Genomic DNA, 16,846 nt, shown 5'->3' on the forward strand with positions numbered 1-16,846 from the left:
TCTCAAAGATACAGTTTTGCTCAGTATGTAAAAGTTTTCTTTTGTTACTATGATTAATAGTAAACTTAGTCTTACGAATTGTAAGTTTCAGAAAGAAAAACCACATTTATTTTTTTCCTTTAAACTAACAAACTAACTTTTTTACTGCTTGGCCACTCTAGTGGCACTGGTGCTGCTCCCCATGACTGGAAACCTGGGAGAAGAAATCCACTCTCCCATGGTTGAAAAGAGCAGAGATGGATAACAATATGTTTTCACCTTTGGAGCCATCAAGCTCAAGACTAGAGACAAATGACACAGAAATGACTTTTCTCAATGCAAGAGGTTGTAAACAATCCCTCAAGATGAGATACTAGCATTCCTCATTCTGCATTCTCTATCTGACAAGCCTCAGAGTAAATTATCTTCATTTCTTGTGTTTGCTGCAGGTTCACTGAAATCAGTGAGATGACTACAATCTGGGGAATCTACTGGTAGAGATCACGAAATCTCAACTTTCTGCTAAGCTATTAAAGCTTACTACTTTTGGCAGACAGCCAATAAAAGTAACTCACCATGCCACCCTAAACTCTTCAAAGGGAGTAATCACAGAATCGAATTTATTAACTGTATCATAGGAAAAAAAAATGTCCAAATGCTGTGTGAACAAAGAGTCATTCAAAAAGTCATTCAACAAATTCTCTACAATGAGCGTAATTCTCGCTTTTAACTCTCCTAACTCTCAAACCTGGCTATCTCCACTGCTGTGACCTTACATTCCAAACTCCATCAGGTGCTACAAGAGCCAAAAATATGGACACTTCCAAACTACATATCAAGGTGAGGCAATAATATATGTTCTAATTGTGGATCAAAGGAGCACAACCAATCTAACTGCATCATTAGCATTAGTAGAGGCATTTGATGCAAGAAAGCAAGCTTATGTAGCATCAGCCAAAAAAAAAAAAAAAAACCCACTTCCACTTCACCCCTCTGTTCGTTCAATATACCTGTCCAGCTGAGCCTTAAACTTATTAGGCTATCAACCTCCACCACAAGGGATGGCAGTCTGTTCCACCAACCAACCACCCGCTGGCTAAAGGCAAATTTCCGCACGTCTATCCTACATCTGTCTTTCCTCAATTTGAATTTATGCCCTCTCAGGTGACTTTTCTGAGCTAGAGGAAGAATCCTATCAGCATTGAGCATGCTTAAACCATTCAAGGCTTTATACACCTCTATCAGATCACCTCGCTGGTGCCTAGTCTCCAGACACTGTAATTTGCAAAACTTAAGCCTTTCTTCGTAAGAGCACCCCTTTGTTCCATTCACTAATCTTGTTGCCCTTCTCTGTACTCGTTCCAGCAGCTCTACATCCTTCTTGAAATGAGGCCTCCACAACTGTATACAGTACTCTAGGTGTGGCCTGACCATTGCCTTATACAATGGAATAATCACCTCCTTATCCCTGCTGGAAAAATTCCTGTATATCATTGACAATACTCCATGAGCTACTCTTGCAGCCGGTCTGCACTGCTCAGAGAACTTCATATCTGCCTGCACAATAACCCCCAAGTCCCTTCCATTCTCCACCACTGTCAGTGCAGCACCACAGAGTTGATACATTGCTCTGGGGTTGCTGTTTCCCATGTGTAGTACTTTACATTTGTCAATGTTAAACTTCATTTGCCACCTATCAGCCCATCTGCTCAACCTTTCCAGATCCTGTTGCAGCAGCATAGTGTAAGTAGTGTCCTTGACAACCCTGCCAACCTTTGTATCATCTGCAAACTTGGACATTAAGCTTGATATACCATCATCAATATCATTTATAAATACAGAAAACAATAATGGACCCAACACTGAGCCCTGAGGGACTCCACTAATAACATTAGTCCACGATGAGCAGTGTCCATTGATTACCACTCTCTGTCTTCTCCCCCTCAACCACCCCTTTATCCATAGCAGCAATTTGCCTCCAATGTCACACTGCTCCAATTTGTGTAGCAGTCTTCCATGTGCAACAGTATCAAAAGCCTTTCTAAGATCCAAGTATATAATATCAAAGTTATTCCCTGCATCCAGTTCTTTTGTGACTGCATCATAGTATCCAATCAAGTTGGTCAGGCAAGACTTCCCCTTAACAAAACCATGCTGTGTCTGAGCTATAACTGAAGTCTTGTCTAAATGATCCTGCAGTGCTTCTTTAACCAGTGCGTCCATTAATTTTCCTGGAACAGAAGTTAAGCTCACAGGTCTATAATTACTTGTGTCAGCCTTTGATCCTCCTTTGTGAATTGGGGTCACATTTGCACATTTCCAGTCTATGGGTACCTCCCCTGAGTCCAAGGAAGCTCTCATAATTATGGCTAGAGGTTTGCTTACTTCCTTTGCTGCCTCCTTTAATATAACTGGATAGATCCCATCCACCCCGGGTGCCTTTCTTGTGTTTATCTTCAACAGTTTCTCCTCCACTTTACTCCCAGTTATTTCAAGGTTCTGTAGCTGACTGCTAGAGTTGAATACACCTCTGGCATTCCCCTTGCTGAATAACTCCTCATGTGTGAATGTCGATGCAAAATATTCATTTAGTTTGTTAGCTACTTGAGCAGGATCATCAACAGTTGACCCATCAATATCAAGTGGACCAATCTGATTCATCCCCTTCCTTCTAGAGTTTACATAAGTAAAGAACTCTTTGCTGTTTTTCTTTGCATCCCTTGCCAAGGATTTCTCGTAATCTGCCTTCGCCTGCCTAACCTCCTTTGTAACTTGGTTGCATATCAACTTGTATCTATCATAGGCTTCTGTGTCATGTGTTAATTTGTAAGTATCCCATGCATTTTTCTTCTCTGCCATATGCCTCATTAGTTCATCTGACATCCATTTTGGCCTAAACCTTGAACAATATTTCTTAGTCGGTATGTAAAGCCTAGTAGCTTCCAAGATAAGTTCTTTGAATGCTTCCCATTTTGAGTTTGCTGTTGGTAACATCATCAGTTGGTCCCACTGTATAGAATTTAAATACTGTCTCAGTCCATCGTAGTCGCCTTTACGGAAGCAATAACCCTTCCCTTTACCCCTAATGGTAGTTACCTCTTTCAGTAACTCCCACTTCAGCACACTGTGATCACTGCCACCTAGTGGTTCATTTATCTGCAGATTCTTAATGCATGAAGAATCACTGCTGATAATCAAATCAAGAGTATTACTCCCTCTAGTTGCCTCCCGAACATGCTGATGTAGAAAACAATCATCCAATAAATCCACAAAAGCCCTGCTAGTGTGTGAGTAACCAGCCCCCAAATTCCAGTCAATATCTGGGAAATTAAAATCTCCCATTATAAGACTCTCTGATTTACTGGCCCACTCTATTTCCCTGTACAGTTCCTTATTATACTCATCAGAGTCATTAGGCCTATAGCACACTCCTACTCTCAATTTTGATCTCCCAATGCTTATGTCACACCAAACTGACTCAACACTGCACTGTCCAGCGATGTCGACTGGCTTCACTTCCTTGGTTTTTATGTGTTTCTTAACTAATAGCATAAACCCTCCCCCCTTCCTATCCTGTCTATCCTTTCTGTAGACGTTGTACTCCCCAATTTGCAGTTCTGCATCCCTTATATCTGTGTGACACCACGTGTCTGATATCCCAACCATATCTGCCTTTGATGTTTTGAGCAATACCTCAAATTCATCAAATTTATTTACTAAACTCCTAGCATTGGTGTGCACGCAAGTATACCTGCACCTGTTTCTATTCTTAGCTACCCTAACACAACCCATGTGTTTATTTGTACCGCAATGACTCCCAGCTGTCTCTGAAATATCCTGAATCTTGTTTTTCAGGCTTCTGCTCATTCCAATAGAAGCAGTGCAAGAATCTCTTTCACCTCTGCCAGTGGCTACTGTTAATCTATTCGTCTTTGTATCTCCCCAAGCTAGCAGTTTTCCGAGCCACCTAACACTGCCTCGATAGCATCAGCAAATATTCTTGCACCCTTTCTATTTAAGTGTATCCCATCCCTGTAGAAGCAATCTCTCCTGTTAACAAGTACAGTCCAGGCTGAAAAAAATTCTACCCCTTGAGCCTTGCACAATCTTTCCAGGGCCGAATTGATCGACAAGGCTCTCATCATATACTCCCTCCTATCGTGTCTGGGCAGAATTGCAGACACTTTCAAATTCAACCCTAATTCTCGGCTTTTGTTCAACAGTGACCTGTACTTGTTAAGTAATTCTGCCGGTCTCCTACTCTTAATATTATTAGTGCCAACGTGTACAACTATATCACCTTTTGTGCCCTTAAAAGATGATATTCGCTCTACAACGTCATCAACCTTTGCCCCTGGCAGACATACCCTGGTCCTGTTCCACCTATCTTTTTTACAAAGCATGTTCCCCGTTTCCCTGACAATAGAGTCACCAACAACTACTAGTTCCTTCGGGACCAGCGAATTCTGCCTTGGGGATTGTCTCTGTGTCACGCGATGCCCAAGTGCAAGCTCTGGCGTTGATGTGGGCAGCTGAGAGCTTGATGGGCCCCTCAATTTAGTTCCTTCGAGGGCATCCACCCTGTCCTTCAAGCTCTCATATAGGCCCACAAGAACGCCGAGTTGTTGCCTGATATCGATACACTCCTTGCATCGCGCACACACACAAAGACATCCCCCCCTTGGCAGTATCATGTCCCGTACCCGATTGCTCTGCAAACATCAAGCAAACAGTGCATTTTATAAGGCTGTGAGTCAGAGGACAACTGCCCCCCTCAGTTCTGCTCTGAGCCACAGCGCTTCCATTAGCTTGAGCCTTTTGCTTTGCTGCTCTGGTCTGAGTCATGATTCTATTAATTTATTAATTAATTATGTTATGTTATTAATTATGTTAAATATAATTAATTATATTACGTTTGTAATCTAAGTCGTTATATGTATTTATTTAAACGTACAATTTAACTGCTAACGAAGTTCAACTAACGCTATCTAGTACGGCAAACAACTATCGTATCACAATGGCGGGAAATTTACGAACGGTATCGGAGTTGAAACACGTGGAACCTTTACCGATACTTTTATGCAATTACAATCATTAGCACTACTGATTGCCTAAATTGTAAAGGTAACCGCTCCAAAATATCTGAACTATGGAAGCAAAAGAAAAAAAAAATCCAGAAATATGAAGCGAAGAACAAAGCCACACATTCGGAGGTGAGAAGACAAATACTAAAAACAGAATCAAAGCATACATATGCCACAGCTGTTCAATATTTTTAATCAGTAGGGATTCAGACAGATTTATCCATTTCTCCAAATATATCTATAGCTAATAGGGCACATTCCATGCTCTCTCCCCAAACAAAGTTCCTCAACAAACAACTGAACAGGCCAGTAATACTCCCATCACCATTCCAGCCAATGTTCTTCCAGCAACAAAACCAAAATAGGAACAGAAACCATCAAAGAGCAGTCATCACTGCCCACTGGAATGGATATTGATGAACAGAATGATTCAGATGATGGAATTTTAGAACTCAATGAGACTGATAAGATGGACATAACACACCCCTATTTTCCTATGAAAGACAAAACAAAAATAGATCGAAACAATCAGTCTACAACTTAAAAGCAATCAGAATCAAAAACAACCCATAAAACTTCATAATGAAAGATTACTGAAATGGAAATGTAGAGGCTTTCTAAATGTAAAAGACGATTTACACGATCTCATCAACTGATATGAACCAGCAAGCATATCCTTACAGGAAATTTATTTAAATCACAAGTGTGTCCTACCATTAATAATTATACTGTTTTAGATGAGATAGGAGTATTGACTCACCAGCTCATGGACAGGTGCGGTCCATGAGCTGGTGAGGAAGAAACAGCGTTTCATCCAAACATATTTCTCTTCATACTCCTTTTGCAGTAATGGCAGTTTGAATTGTAATTGGTATTACTCTTACAATAGCTTCTATATATCTCCCTCCTAATTTCTCATTCTACTCAAATGACCTAGAAAATCTAAGAAATCAACTGACAGTTCTGGGATCTCAGTGCTCGTCATCCACTGTGGAGATCTACAGCAACTGACAAGAGAGGGAAAACTAATAGAATCCCTATAAGTGGAAAAAGGCCTATGGTCTCAGGATTCATATAAACAAGCAGTATCACTGAAAAAAAAAAACGCTTGGGTATGCTGTGAATACCAAGGTTTGTCAGCTAGGAGGATGGATGCCTCAGTGATGGGATGGATGCGACCTCCTCTTTTCCGGTTAAAGGAATTACCACAACACGAGATGTGGAGTGATTCCAATCAGACACAGTGACGGTAGTGACGGGATTGGTCAATAATCTCGATGTTATGGCATGGGTCAATGTCAGGCTGGGCAGACCAGAAGTTCTCAGCAATCGCAGAGTGCTCCACGTCTGCAGAATGGATAGCTTTCTCATGCTCAGAGACCCAATTATCGAGTCTTCTGCCAGTTTCCCCAATATAGCAGCTAGTGCAGTTACAGCAGCAAATACAGTACACCAAGCTGCTCTGCATGGGGGGGGGGGTCGGTGCCTTAACCCTCGAAACAAGGGACTGCAATATTCTCCCTGGAAGTTGCAAGCACTTTATCCCGTGAGCCTATAAGACCCTAGAAAGTTGTTGCAACAGTTTTGGGAGTAGGGGATAAAGGCGGTCGAGACGGGGTCATCACTGCGTGTGAACTTAGTTGGCAACGCGGTCAGGGACTTGTAGACAAGACTTAAACCAACTGTAGACAAGACTTTTCTTTAGCCTCCCATCGCTCTAGGATCCTCACGGGAGGGACGAGTACAGGTTCATAGACGGAGGTGTCTTGTAGAAGTGATAAGGCTTTTGCATCGTAGTTGGAAACATACACATATAAAAACTCTAATTGGGAGTAAATAATGTACAGTTAATTTTTTACAACAGGTAAAAGTTCTCAGTTGTCGATTTATAATCATAATACGTATAGTATTATTTATAGCATTAGCATTAGCATTAGTAGAGGCATTTGATGCAAGAAAGCAAGCTTATGCAGCATCAGCCAAAAAAAAAAAAAAAAAAAAGTAACATAAATAAATAAAAATAACCACTTCCACTTCACCCCTCTGTTCGTTCGAAATACCTGTCCAGCTGAGCCTTAAACTTATTTAGGCTATCAACTTCCACGACAAGGGATGGAAGTCTGTTCCACCCACCAACCACCCGCTGGCTAAAGGCAAATTTCCGCACATCTATCCTACATCTGTCTTTCCTCAATTTGAATTTATGCCCTCTCAGGTGATTTTTCTGAGCTAGAGGAAGAATCCCATCAGCATTGAGCATGCTCAAACCATTCAAAGCTTTGTACACCTCTATCAGATCACCCCGCTGGTGCCTAGTTTCCAGACACTGTAATTTGCAAAACTTAAGCCTTTCTTCGTAAGAGAACCCCTTTGTCCCATTCACCAATCTAGTTGCCCTTCTCTGTACTCGTTCCAGCAGCTCTACATCCTTCCTGAAATGAGGCCTCCAGGCCTGTATACAGTACTCTAGGTGTGGCCTGACCATTGCCTTATACAAGGGAATAATCACCTCCTTATCCCTGCTAGAAAAATTCCTATATATCATTGACAATACACCATGAGCTACTCTTGCAGCTCGTCTGCACTGCTCAGAGAACTTCATATCTGCCTGCACCACCACCCCCAGGTCCCTTTCATTCTCTACCACTGTCAGTGTAGTACCACAGAGTTGATACGTTGCTCTGGGGTTGCTGTTTCCCATATGTAGTACTTTACATTTGTCAATGTTAAACTTCATTTGCCACCTCGAAGCCCATCTGCTCAACCTTTCCAAATCCTGTTGCAGCAGCATAGTGTCAGTAGTGTCCTTGGCAACCCTGCCAACCTTCGTATCGTCTGCAAACTTGGACATTAAGCCTGATATACCATCATCAATATCATTTATAAATACAGAAAACAATAAAGGCCCCAATACTGAACCCTGAGGGACTCCACTAATAACATTAGTCCACGATGAGCAGTGTCCATTGATTACCACTCTCTGTCTTCTCCCCCTCAACCACCCCTTTATCCATAGCAGCAACTTGCCTCCAATGCCACACTGCTCCAATTTGTGCAGCAGTCTTCCATGTGCAACAGTATCAAAAGCCTTTCTAAGATCCAAGTATATAATATCAAAGTTATTCCCTGCATCCAGTTCTTTTGTGACTGCATCATAGTATCCAATCAAATTGGTCAGGCAAGACTTCCCCTTAACAAAACCATGCTGTGTCCTAGCTATAACTGAAGTCTTGTCTAGATGATCCTGCAGTGCTTCTTTCACCAGTGCCTCCATTAATTTTCCGGGAACAGAAGTTAAACTCACAGGTCTATAATTACTTGTGTCAGCCTTTGATCCCCCTTTGTGAATTGGGGTCACATTTGCACATCTCCAGTCAATGGGTACCTCCCCTGAGTCCAAGGAAGCTCTCATAATTATGGCTAAGGGTTTGCTTACCTCCTTTGCTGCCTCCTTTAATATAACTGGATAGATCCCATCCACCCCAGGTGCCTTTCTTGTGTTTATCTTCAACAATTTCTCCTCCACTTTGCTCTCAGTTATTACAAGATTCTCTAGCTTACTGCTAGAGTTGAATACACCTCTGGCATTCCCCTCGCTGAATAACTCCTCATGTGTGAATGTCGATGCAAAATATTCATTTAGTTTGTTAGCTACCCGAGCAGGGTCATCAACAGTTGACCCATCGATCTCAAGTGGACCAATCTGATTCATCCCCTTCCTTCTAGAGTTTACATAAGTAAAGAACTCTTTGCTGTTTTTCTTCGCATCCCTTGCCAAGGATCTCTCGTAATCTGCCTTCGCCTGCCTAACCTCATTTGTAACTTGGTTACAGATCAACTTGTATCTATCATAGGCGTCCGTGTCACGTGTTAATTTGTATGTATCCCATGCATTTTTCTTCTCTGCCATATGCCTCATTAGTTCATCTGACAACCATTTAGGCCTAAACCTTGAACAATATTTCTTAGTTGGTATGTAAAGCCTAGTAGCTTCCACGATAAGTTCTTTGAATGCTTCCCATTTTGAATTTGCTGTTGGCAATATCATCAGTTGATCCCACTGTATAGAATTTAAATACTGTCTCAGTCCATTGTAGTCGCCTTTACGAAAGCAATACCCCTTCCCTTTACCCCTAATGGTAGTTACCTCTTTGAGTAACTCCCACTTCAGCACACTGTGATCACTGCCGCCAAGTGGTTCATTTATCTGCAGATTCTTAATGCATGAAGAATCACTACTGATAATCAAATCAAGAGTATTACTCCCTCTAGTTGCCTCCCGAACATGCTGATGTAGAAAACAATCATCCAATAAATCCACAAAAGCCTTGCTACTGTGTGAGTGACCAGCCCCCAAATTCCAGTCAATATCTGGGAAATTAAAATCCCCCATTATAAGACTCTCTGATTTACTGGCCCACTCTATTTCTCCGAACAGTTTCTTATTATACTCATCAGAGTCATTAGGCCTATAGCACACTCCTACTCTCAATTTTGATCTCCCAATGCTTATGTCACACCAAACTGACTCGACACTGCACTGTCCAGCGATGTCGACTGGCTTCACTTCCTTGGATTTTATGTGTTTTTTAACTAATAGCATAACCCCTCCTCCCTTCCTATCCTGTCTATCCTTTCTGTAGACATTGTACTCCCCAAATTCCAGTTCTGCATTTCTTATATCTGTGTGACACCACGTCTCTGAAATCCCCACAATATCTGCCTTTGATGTTTTGAGCAATACCTCAAATTCATCAAATTTATTTACTAAACTCCTAGCATTGGTGTACACACAAGTATACATGCACCTGTTCTTTTTCTTAGCCACCCTAACACAACCCATGTGTTTACTTGTACCCCAATGATTCCCAGCAGTCTCTGAAATATCCTGCATCTTATTTTCCAGGCTGCGGCTCATTCCAATAGAAGCAGTGCAAGAATCACTTTCACCTCTGCCAGTGGCTACTGTTAATCTATTAGTCCTTGTATCCCCCCAATCTAGCAGTTTTCCGACCCACCTAACATTGCCTCGATAGCATCAGCAAACATTCTTGCACCCTTTCTATTTAAGTGTATCCCATCCCTGTAGAAGCAGTCTCTCCTGTTAACAAGTACAGACCAGGCTGAAAAAAATTCTACCCCTTGAGCCCTGCACAATCTTTCCAGGGCCGAATTGATTGACAGGGCTCTCATCATATACTCATACACAATAGGTATTAGCAAAGTTCGCTACACACCTGTCGTCTTGTTTCAGCACACCGGTTGTGGAACACTGAGCTAGGGGGATGGCTGCATCAGTGATGTGATGGATTGGACCTCCTCTGTTCTGGTTAAAGGAATCACCACAAAACGAGATATGGAGCGATTTCAGCCAGACACGGCAAATGTATGTAGCGTGCCTGCCAGAACTTTAGTTTCAAGACTCTAAACATCTGGATTAGCTGCCTCCACCTTGACCTACAGGTAGCTGCCACCAGCAAAGCTGTCCTCCTGCTCGAACTCAGTAGTCTAGTTCCTGCCTCTGTTTATTTCAATGTGATCCTGACTTTGTTCTCAAGCAGCAAAGTAAGTTTAACAAATCACACTCAGCAGCAAATTGAGTTTAACAAATTAGATTGGGATGCCTTAAACTTTGTTCACCAACAAAACCCCTGCAGCAAACTGCTCTCAGTTTGTGCTGAATTTAAGTGACAAACGCTTGTCTGCTGAGCAACTGGATCTACCCACCCTAGGGATGAAGTTTGTCATTCACCCCCGCACACCCTCCATCACTGAACTTGCCATTCGTATTGAAGCATCATTAGCACATATACCTGAGGAAGCTGCAAATATGATTCACCTGAAAACTGTGGCAATCTTGAATCATGCCATCCTGTCATCTCTAATCTTAGCCATCGTAAATTCTCTGCTCTCAACACATAGGAATGGGGTGATTCAATTGTCAATTTGCCAGCAGACAAGGGGCGTCGAACTGTTATTTAGAATCGTGCTGACTGTCATTCAAGAGTTCTATCACTTCTACAAGACACCTATATCTGTGAACCTGTGCTTGTCTCTCCCATGAGGATTCTAGAGTGATGGGAGACCAAAGTAAACAGTCTTGTCTAAAGTTGGTTTAAGTGGGGGAAGATCTTTGAATCCGTGCACTGGCGCATACATGCCTCTGGATGCCACTTTCCACAGTTTTACAGCCTGCCAAAGGGCCACAAAGAAGGTGTACTACGACCTATTGTCTCCTGTTGTGGTTCCCTGACGTACGTGTTATCCAAGTTCATTTCCAGTCTGCTCTTGCCCCTGGTAGGTGGGACCGTCCACACCAATTCCAACTGGATTAGCAGTCTATCCGTCTCAGATGGTCAAGTCATGGCCTCATTTGACGTGGTGTATCTCTTCACTGCAATCCCAGCCAGCTGGCAACCGCACGTGCCAAAGAGCTTCTAGACAATGATTAAACCCTAAGCAACAGATCTTCTATAACTGCTGACGACATTTGCACCGCCCTTAGATTGTGCCTGATTGGTGGTGCTGTTATGTACGATGAATCCATTTACCCACAAATTCACAGTACAGCCATAGGTGCACCTGTTAGTTCAGTCACGGCAAATGTTGCAATGGAGGAAATGGAAAGTTGCATGTTTGTGGGTTTGCCAGATCCCATAGTCTTTTTGTGTTGCTACGTGGACGCTGTGTTTGTGAACATTCCTCGGGAGTTGGGTGACTGACTTTTTCATCACCTCAACTGTTTGTCACCCTTTACTCAATTCACCATTGGACTGGAATCGGGCACTGTCCTTAACTTCTTAGATACCCTTGTTTGGCAAGAGGCACGCATTTAAGGATATCAGTCTATTGCAAGCCAATTCACCAACTACCGGTCAGCACATGCACACAGCCAATTAACATGGCACAATGCAAGCCCTACAACCTGCACCTGGACCCACTCCAGTTCTGTGGATGAGAGGCACACTGAGATTGTTAAGGTAAAGACAGATCTGGCACTCTGCGGCTACCCTACCGGTGCCCTAGATAGGTGACCTACAGTCCTGTGACCACTTTGCCAACCCCAGGTCCACACGCAGTGATGACCCCATCTTGACTGCCTTTATCCCCTACTACCCTAACCTGTCGAAACAACTTTCAAGGGTGTTACAGGCTCAGGCGATAAAGTGCTTCCAACTTCTGTGCAGAAGATTGTGGTCCCTCTATTCTAGGGTTAAGACATTGATTTCCCCTCCCCCTCCTGTAGAGCGGCTTGGTAGTAGTAGTAGTGGGATGTGGTTCAAGAAGGCAAGTGTATGAGCTATTGCAGCATCAGCTAAAATGTAATTCAAGAAGGCAAGTGTATGAGCTATTGCAGCATCAGCCAGAAAAAAAAAAAAAAAAAAAAAAATCACACCATTCCCTCCAAATGCCTGTCCAATTCCTCCTTAAATTTATTCAACTTATCGATTAGCATTAGCATTAGTAGAGGCATTTGATGCAAGAAAGCAAGCTTATGCAGCATCAGCCAAAAAAAAAAAAAATAAAGTAAAAAAAAATAAATAAAAAATAACCACTTCCACTTCACCCCTCTGTTCGTTCGAAATACCTGTCCAGCTGAGCCTTAAACTTATTTAGGCTATCAACTTCCACGACAAGGGATGGAAGTCTGTTCCACCAACCAACCACCCGCTGGCTAAAGCCAAATTTCCGCACATCTATCCTACATCTGTCTTTTTTGAGGAAAGACAGATGAATTTGAATTTATGCCCTCACAGGTGATTATTCTGAGCAAGAGGAAGAATCCCATCAGCATTGAGCATGCTCAAACCATTCAAGGCTTTGTACACCTCTATCATATCACCTCGCTGGTGCCTAGTCTCCAGACACTGTAATTCGCAAAACTTAAGCCTTTCTTCGTAAGAGCACCCCTTTGTTCCATTCACTAATCTTGTTGCCCTTCTCTGTACTCGTTCCAGCAGCTCTACATCCTTCTTGAAATGAGGCCTCCAGACCTGTATACAGTACTCTAGGTGTGGCCTGACCATTGCCTTATACAAGGGAATAATTTCCCACATCGACAGATAGAAGTTTGTTCCAGCAATTAACCACCTGCTGGCTAAAGGCAAATTTCCGCACATCTATTCTACATCTGTTTTTTCTTAATTTATGCCCCCTTAGGTTCGTAATCTGAACAAGTGGAAGGATCCCATCAGAATTCAGCATGCTCAACTCATTCAATGCCTTATACGCCTCAATCAGATCACCGGAGACTAGGCACCACATAGGTGCCTAGTCTCCAGGCACTGCAATTTTCAGAACTTAACTATTTAAGGCGTGGTGTGGCGTAGCATTGCCTTATACAGAGGGACAATCACCTCCCTGCTAGCAAAATTCCTATTTTTTTTATTTATTTTTTTTTTTTTCTTTGTTAGTTGTTGGCGCATCGGCTTCTGTGGCCATAATATAGCCATTCTGTAGCTCATGGTGTCTTGTCAATGATATACAGGAATTTTTCTAGCAGGGATAAGGAGGTGATTATTCCCTTGTATAAGGCAATGGTTAGGCCACATCTTGAGTACTGTATACAGATCTGGAGGCCTCATTTCAAGAAGGATGTAGAGCTGCTGGAACGGGTACAGAGAAGGGCAACAAGATTAGTGAATGGAACAAAGGGTTGTTCTTACGAAGAAAGGCTTAAGTTTTGCAAATTACAGAGTCTGGAGACTAGGCACCGGCGAGGTGATCTGATAGAGGTGTATAGGGCTTTGAATGGTTTGAGCATGCTCAATGCCAATGGGATTCTTCATCTTGCTCAGAATAATCACCTCAGAGGGCATAAATTCAAATTGAGGAAGGACGGATGTCGGATAGATGTGCGGAAATTTGCCTTTGGACAGCGGGTGGTTGGTTGGTGGAACCGACTTCCATCACTTGTTGTTGAAGTTGATAGCCTAAACAAATTTAAAGCTCAACTGGACAGGTATTTCGAACGAACGGAGGGGTGAAATGGGAGTGGGTTTTTTTTTTTTTTTTTTGGCTGATGCTGAATAAGCTTGCTTTCTTGCATCATATGCCTCTACTAATGCTAATGCTAATAATGCACCTCCCAAAGTTTTTGCAGTTCTCTGATCCAAGCCCGAGGCGGGATTTGAACCCGCTACCTTTGGGTTTCCCGGCAGGCACTTTACCCACCCGGCTAGCCCGGTCGGCCAAAATTCCTATATATCATTGACAAAACCCCATGACCTGCCCTGGCAGCCTGTCTGCATTGCTAAGAAAACTTCATATCTGACTGCACAGTTACTCCCAGGTCTTTTTCATTTCTACCACCTTAAGTGTAGTACCACACAGTTGCTACGTTTCTATGGGGTTACTTCTACTCATATGCAGTACTTTGCATTTGTCAAGGTTAAACTTCAGTTGCCACTTCTTAGCCCATCTGCCCAAATTTTCTAGATCCTGTTGCAGTAGCACACTGCCATTACTGTCATTAACAACCCTGCCAACCTTTGTATCATCTGCAAACTTTGACACTAAGCCTGATATACCTTCATCAATATCATTGATAAATATACAAAACAACAGTGGACCCAAGACTGAACCCTGTGGGGCTCCACTAATAACATTAGTCCACGAAGAGCACCACCCATCGATTACCACCCTCTGTCTTCTCCCACTCAACCATCCTTTTATCCATTGTAGCAACATACCCTTAATACCATTCTGCTCCAATTTGTACAATAGTCTTCCATGCGCAAGTGTCAAAAGCTTTATTGAAATCCAAATAAAGTTTATATAAGTAAAGAAATCCTTGCTGTTTTTCTTAGAATTCTTTGCCAAAGATTTCAAAGATTTCTTGTAATCTGCCTACGCCTGCCTAACCTCCTTTGTGACCTGATTACAGACTAGCTTATATCTGCCATAGGCTTCTAAGTCGCTTGATAATTTATATGCATCCCATGCATTTTTCTTCTGTCACGAGTCTCATTAGTTCATTTGATAACCATTTATGCCTAAACCTTGAACAATATTTCTTAATAGGTATGAAACTTTTAGTAGCTTCCATCATTAATTCCTTGAATGCTTCCCACTTAGAATTTACTGTTGGTAACATCGTCAGTTGATCCCACTGTAGAGAATTTAAAAACTGTTTGAGACCACTGTACTCACTTTTACGGAAGGAAAAACCGTTCCCTTTACCCCTGATGGTAATTATATCTTTAAGTAAATCCCACATCACTACCACCTAGTGGTTCCTTTATCTGCAAATTCTTAATACATGAATGATCACTGCTGATAACCAGATCAAGAGTACAGTCAGTCCTCGTATAACCCGTGTTTACATTACACGAATTCAATCATACACGATTTATAAATAGGGGAATTATATCTTATATAACACGAACCGAAATCGCTTAAGCACGATTCACCTTTGTGTTTACAAGAAATGTCAGTCGAACGCAGAATCACCCCAACCGAACGCAACACGATAGCAATGAAGAGAAGATTCTGAAAATGTATTTATGTTTTTATATCAGTGAAGGGGAAACACATTTCACCATAATAACGTAAAAACCAACACAATTCCAGCTATCGGTATAATCGCAAATGCAATTAGATCGAGTTTACTACCAGTTTATAACGGATTCCACTAGCAGAAACGCAACTGGAAATTGTTTTTATTGTGTTTTGGTAGTAACCCCTAGAAATGTGCTTTAGCAAAATGTGAGGTGTTAATAGTGTATCTCTGCCTTTACACTGTTGTTTATTCAGTTGCTACATGCACGCAGCTTTGTTTATGTGTATCAAGCATGCCTCCTCGTTTTGTAATTGTGCTTTATTCCCTAAAAATGAGTAAAATACTTAAAAGGTGTGAAAAGGAAGCATTCTGGTGAAGATACTGCAGATGCAGAGAGAAAAAGAAAAGCAATATCGATAAACAGAGGCGGACTGGGTCAAAAATTCTTACCCGGGAAAATTTATAGTGCCCTCATACTCTGGTTTATGGCCAAAATCACACCGGCCTCCGGCCCACCGTGGTTTCCCCGTTAAGGCTTATGGCCAGTCCGCCTCTGTCGATAGAGAAAAAATATGAAATTGTGAAACGCTTTGAGCAAAATGAAAGACCATGTGATACTGCACGTGCTACAGACCTAAATGAGGCAACGCCGAGAATTAGAAAGAATGCAGAGAAAATGAAAACAACTTTCAAAGCAGGAACAACTCAAAGTGTAATTAAAATCCATTAGATTAAGACACAAAGAATTGGAAGAGATGGAACGCCTGTCATCTGTTTGGATAGAAAATTAAACAAAAAACAAGTTTGCTTACGATAGAAGTAAAAGCATTAGCAATATTTTATTACGTAATAGTCGTAATAAAATGTGTAAGTATTTTATTACGATTATTTATTGTGTTTGGTAATGTTTTGGTTACAAATGTGTGTTGAATCTTGGGTGGTTGGCACCTAACCCCATTTTTCCCATAGGGCTTGTTGTTTATATTGTACGATTTTGCATTGAACGAGGGTTTCTAGGAACGCAACTATCGTGCTATACGAGGACTGACTGTATTACTCTCTCTGGACATGCTGCTGCAGAAAACAGTCATCCAATAAATCCACAAAAGTCTTACTAGTCTGCGAGTGACCAACACACAAGTTCCAGTCAATATCTGGAAGTTAAAATCTCCCATTATAAGACATTCTGATTTACTAGCCCACTCTATTTCTCTGTACAATTGTTCATTGTACTCATTCGAGTCATTAGGCCTATAACACACTCCTACTCTTATTTTTGCTT

At 41.9% G+C, this 16,846-nt stretch overlaps 1 protein-coding gene across 1 annotated transcript in view; it reads left to right on the top strand.

Moving 5' to 3' along the window:
• LOC150084478 (uncharacterized) overlaps positions 1–16,846 on the top strand; it is an 804,913-nt gene that overhangs the window by 238,143 nt on the left and 549,924 nt on the right. The gene's annotated exons all lie outside the window — the stretch shown is intronic.

The sequence above is a fragment of the Mastigoproctus giganteus genome, chromosome 6 (genome assembly GCF_048544385.1).
Source record: "Mastigoproctus giganteus isolate SK-2022 chromosome 6, ASM4854438v1, whole genome shotgun sequence".
Lineage (NCBI taxonomy): Eukaryota > Metazoa > Arthropoda > Arachnida > Uropygi > Thelyphonidae > Mastigoproctus > Mastigoproctus giganteus.